Consider the following 8,168-nt stretch of genomic DNA (forward strand, 5'->3'; position numbering starts at 1 on the left):
AACCTTACCCTTGTTTATTGTGCTTTTCCTGGTCACCTCCCAGAACTGTGCCTCCTACCTTTAACATCCTCTTGTCTTTAGCTGAGGTTGGTGTTTAAGGTGAGGGTTTTGGCTATTTGGAAGAGTTACTCAGTTTTCCTGGGTCTCTCCCATGTATACGTGTTATTAAATTTTTGTTTGATTTTCTCCTGTTAATCTGTCTCATGTCAGTTTAATTCTTAGAACAGCCAAAAGAACCTGGAGGGTAGAGGAAAATGTCTTCCTCCCCAGCAGAATCTTTCCATTTTTATCTGGGGTTTTTTTTTCTGCTAAATAAGGAGTCAAATGAGTCAACATAATAATAAAATCACTCCATAAATAAATAAAATAGAAAGTGAAACTTCTTCACATCCCTAACCTCTAGAGATAAATGTAGTTCACAATATGATGTGTACTTCTCCAATTTGTTTCTTTTTTTATGTAGCTCTATCTATCCATATACACACCTACATGTGTATATTTATATCCTATTGCCAATGAAAAAATTAATATTCAATCTAAGAAAGAAGTGGAAAATTTTATTCAAGCCAACCTGAGGGTTATAACCCGGGAGACAGTCTTTTAGAAAGCTCTGAGGACTGTTCTGAAGAGGTAAACAAAGAGGCCAGTATATATGTGATTTTGGCAAAGGGGTACGTGCAGTCAAGCACACATCTTGGTAAAAGGTTACTGCTATTCACAAGGAACAGATAGCTTAGTTAATGGCTTTAGTGCTTTTCTAAGTACGAGAAGATGTGAGAAACTGGATTCAAAATATTTTCTCCTGAAAATATCTGATGATCTGAGGGCCAGTTCTGCCAGTTTTCCTAGAGCACGAAGTGCCTCATCCTGACTTTTGCCCTGAATTCCTTTCAGGGTGTTATTGTAGGTCAGTGAGTGCAGTGGCTACTAACTTGACTCATGTCGAACTGGATAGTGGGCAACATTATTTTACAAACCATTCCCTTTTGGCCTTAATTTTTTTTTTTTTTCAGTACGCGGGCCTCTCACTGTTGTGGCCTCTCCTGTTGTGGAGCACAGGCTCCGTACGCACAGGCTCAGCGGCCATGGCTCATGGGCCCAGCCGCTCTGCGGCATGTGGGATCTTCCTGGACCGGGGCATGAACCCGTGTCCCCTGCATCAGCAGGCGGACTCTCAACTACTGCGCCACCAGGGAAGCCCCTTGGTCTTAATTTTTATAAAGGTTTGGGAGGCATTTAGGGACCAGTTTGTCCTGTGATGCTAAGAATGCTCATCCCCAGGTCAGGGAGGATTTTGTCGATAGGTCACTCAATGTGTTGTTACAGGACTAGACCCTGTTAACAGTAGCCAAAACCTCTGGACCACCTGTCTTCCTAGTCTGTTATGGTCCAGGAAATAGTTCCCTCTTGTTGCTTCTTCCCATAGCTAGAGTTACACTATTACAGTCATTGATCTTTCAAGTTGCTTAATCATCACTAATTTTATCTAAGACTCAGTCACACATTTGGTAATGCAAGAAACAATGGTCTTGTAAAATAGGCAGAATACAAGTAATACAGCTAGTAACATTAATAAGGTCATAAGTATTTAAGCTGAGAACTTCCATTTCGTGTGGCCCAGTATCTCCCCAGGTTGTCTGACCAGTCTGTTCTGCACCAATCGCTGTCTTTAAGGGAAATGATATATTAGCATTGTACATAAAGTTCACCAAAGATGTCTGCACATATAAGGCAAGTGGCGGGTCCTCGTGACCCCTTACAGGGTTGAGAAAGGAATGTTATCTTCTAAGGATAACTGGTGCCAGAAGAAGAAAAAATGATCTTTATGGTTGATCAGGTATTTTTGCCATTGGGGAGGCTTGGTTAATGCAGATGCACAATGCACACTAGAGGGGAGGGAAGAGGCCAAAGGGCAGAGAAAAAGTTTAATGTTTAAATTTTTCTTGTGCTGCCTTAAAATGTGGATTTTTTATTACATCATTATATATAATTTAAAAAACCCAAACAAGATCATAGTAGTCAAAGGAATCTTCAACTATCTTTTTTTTTCTTTCTTATTTGATAGTATATCTTGACTTGAATTTCCTCTAAATTCCTTTCCAGCTTTAAATTGTATGCTTTTGAATCAAAGGCAGAATCTCCCTTATTTTTATTAACTAGCTCTCATTATTATATATGTACATGGTAAGTGTATTTAACAATACAGAAAGGAATAAAATAAAATGTAAAGCCTCCCTCCTCTTCACAACCTGTTCTACTCTTCAAAGTTAATTATTTATAATAGTCTTCTGAGTATCCTTGAAGAAATTTCCGGGGCAAATAAATATATATATTTAAACAGATAAACATATATGTCCACCCACACACATATATATCCACAAAAGGAACTCACCTTTTTCACTTGTTACATAATTCAATGGAAAGAATTCCAAGTATTTAATAACTTTGTCTTGGATAAATGTCTCTTAAATGAGCCTCTGACCAAAAAATCAGTAAAATCATCGATCAGGTCTGTATATTGTCAAATACTTGGCTATCTAGCGATGGTACAAACTGCTTTCCATTCTCTAAAAGCCATTCTCCTTTTCTCTATTAAGAGATCCAGAAGTTTGTTTTTTTTTTTTCTGTACAGTCTTCCCAGTATGAAAACTACATTTCCTAGCCTCCTTTGTAATAAAGTATGTCCACAAGACTGCATTTTGTCCAAAGGGCCGTGAGAGGAAGTGTTGTGGACAGCTTCTAAGTTATGCTTTATAATGTAATGTGTGGTCCTTCCTTTTGTCATTTTCCCCTCTCTACTGGTTGGAATGTGGACCTTGGACCATGGGAACAAGGACGACATCTTAGAGATGAAAACACCATAAAGTGAAAGGCTCCTGGGCTCCTGACAGCTTTGCAAAGCAGAACCACCAAAACTACTTGCATTTTGGGGGGAGAAGGAGAAATATATTATTGTCTTTGCTCTTATAAGACACCATTATTTGGAGTTTCTTCTGTACACAGGCGAGTGTCTGTCCTTATTATAAGACATTATTTCAAGATATTTTAAAAGTTATTATTTCCCTGTCTAAAGGCCCATTTTTCTGAAACAAAGGACCAGGATTACGTTATGAATGTTTTACCATGTTGGTTCAAATTATTCTGGGGAAATTAATTACAAGGGAAAATATGTGAACATCAACAAGGGGAGAAATAGAGACATGTAAGCAATTTCCCCCCACAACTTCATCTTTAGTCTCCTCCCCAGAAAACAAGGGCAGGACCACAGGGGCCCCTTTGAATAGAAGACTTTTTGCTCATGGTACATTTCCCAATTAGCCAGAAGCAGATTTTCTGCTCATTTGCCTCTGAACACCATGACTTTCCTTGGAGGCATTTGACTTTCCAACAGAAACTGAGGTTAATAAAGAAAGACAGTGAGAAGAAGACATTTTAAATACAAGAGTGGCAAAAGAGGAGAGTGAAGTTACCTGGAACCTAAGTATCCTGCTGTCTGTTTGCATCAGGAGTCTCATCCTTGAAAGCTGATAGGAAGCTCTCACGGTCTCCAGCTCCTGACCAAGCATCAGACTTATTGCCTGAGGATGAAATAAAATTCATATCGTATGGCAAGGCAAGAAGAATTTAAACATAAAATTTTTCTCTGCCCATTGGGTCTCCTGCATTTACCAGACCTCCCTAGGAGATAATGAAACCACTAAGTGGCATTTCAGGGGGCTCCAAGGAGCTCCAGTTCTTTATGTCTCAGTGCAGGAAGAATTCAGCGAGAAGCAAAGTGATTTATTAGAATAGGATGCTTATGAGGCTTACAAGTGGGAGGGCCAGAGGATGCCATGCCCCAAGAACTTAGTGGGCCACAGTTTTATAATCAAAGGAAAAGTGGGGAGGGGGAGAAGACCACCTTCTTCCTCATTCTTGAGTAGATGTCACACTTCCATCATCAGTTCCTCCTCCATGTCAGGTGGGGGAGTTCTCTTGTCTCTACACGGTCAAGGTGGGACTGTCATGGCACTATGGAAAAATTATTTCAGGTCTCAGTACAATGAGGGTCTTTCACTTTGAAATGTCACCCTTCCATAAATTATTATTATTTTTTTAATGTGTGCAGAGAGCGTGTCCTAGGGGTCATTAACTACTGAGCTCACTGGGCAGGATGTGGGTCTCAATTGTGTGCCACAATTGTTTTATTGTTTTTGGGGCACGTCTCATGCTTCTGTTGCATGGTTTTGTTGCTAAGCAAGCCTGCTTGGTTTTGTGGTTAAGCAAACATGCTTTCTCGAGTGATCATTAACTTACAGGTGTCTCCCATTGTTTTTTTTCTTTACTTACAATCCCCTAGTGGGATTAACTATTTACCTACTTTGTCCCTTTACTCTGTCCCTATCAATAACATTCCTTCCTAATCTTGTAAGGGGTCAAGATGACTCATTACTTGCTTTGCACATGCGGATCTGGATTGTGTAAACCATCAATATGTCATCTAACGTATAACCCTTTATCTCAAAAATGTATATAACTGTGCTTTGACCTCTAATAGGCAGAACAGTCCTCAGAGCTTTCTGAAAGACTGTCTCCCAGGTTATAATCCTCAGATTGGCTCTAATAAAAATTTCTATTTCTTTCTTAAATTGACTATTTTAAAAAAATTATTTATTATATTTTTATTTATTTTTGGCTGCGTTGGGTCTTTGTTGCTGCACACGGGCTTTCCCAAGTTGCGGTGAGCGGGGCCTACTCTTCGTTGCAGTGCGCGGGCTTCTAATTGCGGTGGCTTCTCTTGTTGCAGAGCATGGACTCTAGGTGCGCGGGCTTCAGTAGTTCTGGTTCATGGGCTCTAGAGCGCAGACTCAGTAGTTGTGGCGCACGGGCTTAGTTGCTCCGCGACATGTGGGATCTTCCCGGACCAGGGCTCAAACCCATGTCCCCTGCGTTGGCAGGCAGATCCTTAACCACTGTGCCACCAGGGAAGCCCTTAAATTGACTATTAATTAATTTTTCAGTGACACTGGGGTGATAGTTCAACATCTTGATCCTGAACAGACTTGGTAGCAGCAGGGAAAAGAGACCACAGAAAAGGCCAAGGATAGGGATAGTTGGGGATTCTGATGCCAAAAGTTTGGCCTCTGTGCACCAGTGGTGAATCAAATCTTGGAGACAGAGTTCTGGGTGAAGTAGAAAAGAATAACTTTATTGCTTTCCCAGGCAAAGGGGGACAAAGCGGACTCCTGCCCCAGAAACTGTGTGTCCCAACCCAGGAGGATTTGATGAGGAGTTTTATAGCAGCGGTTCAAGGTTGGGGTTGCTGGTAAGACTAGGGTGTGTGCAGGGTCTGCACTCCTTTAATCTTGTCTCAGGTGGTCCATCTCCTAATCTTCTTTTTTTTTTTGCGGTACTCGGGCCTCTCACTGTTGTGGCCTCTCCCGTTGCGGAGCATAGGCTCCGGACGCGCAGACTCAGCAGCCATGGCTCACGGGCCCAGCCGCTCCGCGGCATGTGGGATCTTCCCGGACTGGGGCACAAACCCGAGTCCCCTGCATCGGCAGGTCGACTCTCAACCAGTGCGCCACCAGGGAAGCCCCATCTCCTAATCTTGATGAGCTTCTCTGGTCGCCTTAATCTTACCTCAGGTGGTTTCTTGGCTGCTTCTCCTTTGATTAGCAACTGTTTGAATCTGCCCTTTGGAACTCAACGAAGGTCATGGAGGCTGTTCCCTATAAACAAGAAGTGGGGGACAGAATGTCTTCTGTGTCCAGGAGCCCCACAGGGTCCTGCTTGGTTTTAACTGCTTGAGAGGACCAAGGAACAGGGCCTCATCACCATCTACAAAAACAACAATAATAATATGAAGGGTAAGACTTGCTAGGGAGAACCATCTAAAACTAGGAAATAAGGCAGAAATATGATCATGTAGGGGAGCAGAATTTGCCACCCCAAAATATGTCTCTTTGTCATCTTAACTATTTTAAGCTGGTTAGTTTCTAAGAAGTAGCAGCCATGGGAAAAACTCTGAAAACCAAGTAGGAGTTACCCTTTTGTAACAAATATTTACATTTGCAAGGGAAAAATCTCTATTTGTAAGGGTGTCTCCCTCCCAGTACCGGGGAGGGGAGGATGACCAAATCTCTAGAAACTCTTACTAAGGAGAAGGCAACGGCTTAAAAATCATCACAACCTTACCCTTGTTTACTGTGCTTTTCCTGCTCACCTCCTAGAACTGACTTTCCCCACCCTCAACATCTTCTTTTGTCTTTAGCTGAAGATGGTATATAAGGTGATGGCTAGTTCTGGGGATAATAAGCATGGGATGGAGAAGCCACTGCAGGGCTGAGCAGGACCCAAGAGGGCTGCTGCATGGATCACTTGAGAGGTGAAATGATGGAGGTGTATCTCACGTAACCTGTTGCCATTGATTTTTAGCCGCGCTTCTTGCCATCAGTGGTTTGTATTCAGGGCTCTGACAGGCAGCGCAGCCTGTTGGAAAGAGCTTGCAGTGGGAGGTGGGAGACCTGGGTTCTACTACTTGTTTTATCACCAGCTTGCTGTATCATCTCAGGCTCTGTTTCAGGGAAGCAATTTCACCATCTGTGAAGTGGAGCTGATATTGCCAGGAAAGAAAATGAATATTAGGTTAACAAAGGATCATAATTAGTATCTAGTGATTGAGTGAAGCTTTGTCATCATGAGTCTTAGTCCTTCTTTCCTCATTTAGGCATTTTTATTTATGACTCATTGAATCAGCCTCAGTTATTCACTCAGATGCTAGGCAACCGTGCACCCCAGTGTCTCTGCCTGCCCCCAGTTGTGACCCTCATGCCCAGCTCCCACCCAGGTCTTTTCCTCGATCTTGAGCCAAAGTAAAACCATGCCTGGCTCCAGGGGTGGTAACAGAGGCTGTGGCTCTGCTGGAACCTTGACTTTCAAGGAGCCAGGATCCATAAGGAGATGAGGTAGACCACTAGATCACCACTGGAGCTGGCCCAGGGCCCAGCTGGAATGTAGGAAAGCCTTTCCCTGGACTAGTCTTGCCTTTGAAAAATGCAGTGCAGGAGAGTGTAGTGGGTAAAAAGCAAGCACAAATATTCCTGGCCATCTAACTTTATTTGGGAAATAAATGTTTGTATAGCAGGGATATCAGTAATCTGAAGTCAGACCGGGCTGTGTTAGAATCCCACTCTCCCACTTCTAACTGAGCGATCCTGGACACCTTATTTACCTTAGCTTCTTCATCTATAAAATGGGAATAATAGCCACCTCAAGGAGCTATTGCCATGAGACAATGCGCCTTAAGGGCCTGAGAAGTTTTCAATAAATGTTAACAATGCGTGTCTGGCTACAAACTCCAATATGCCTACTACACAGGGCTGGCTTTGGAGGGTAGCTAAGGCTCTGATGAAGTACGAGCTGCTGGCTGTTGGGAGGCTGTTCTCCATGGGCCTCTTTTTCATACCTTATGAAGAAGGCAGTAACTGCCTTTTGCTCTGGACTTTTCAAGCATGTTTGTGTAATGAAGATAGAGACGGTATGTCCCCTCAGGTCAAAGGGCAGGCATGCTTACTGTCCAACATAATTAAGATAATGCCTCTCTCTGGAGCAAAGGGCCGGCTTGCTTACTGCCTGTTATAATAGGTTCGGGCTCCCTAAGCTAAGGGGTCCTCTCCTATATTGCAACCCACTGTGTGTGCAGCTGTAACCTGACCCTCTTCACGATGCCCTGTCAGAATTTGGGTTGGGGGAACCAGCACGAAAAATGTTCATACTCTGGCTACTTCTGTGAGGAATAAACTGTCCTTTTTTTCTGAGGCAGGAGTCTCATGTCTTTTACCAATATCCATAAAACTATGGTTGACTAACTTGTTAGCATGCAAGAGGGCTAAAATCTCTGACCCTCTGCAGTTCTTGACACTGTCGTGGTCTCGGATGTCTGCTGTCATCTAGAGAGGAGAGAAGAGGTGGAAGCAGGAGGGCAAATCTTCCTCTTCCCGAATCTTGAGTGTGTGCCAGGGGCCTCCCTGGGAGTGCCTTCTTTCTGCTCCAAGGCCTGCAAGTCCGTCTGCAGAAAAAGCATTTCTGGAACAATTGGTGGGGTGGAGAACGAGAGAAAACATAGGACAATATATCAGGTTTCGCCTTTTGCACAGAAAAACGGACCCCAAACTCCAGACGTTTGA

Source organism: Globicephala melas, chromosome 15 (genome assembly GCF_963455315.2).
Source record: "Globicephala melas chromosome 15, mGloMel1.2, whole genome shotgun sequence".
Lineage (NCBI taxonomy): Eukaryota > Metazoa > Chordata > Mammalia > Artiodactyla > Delphinidae > Globicephala > Globicephala melas.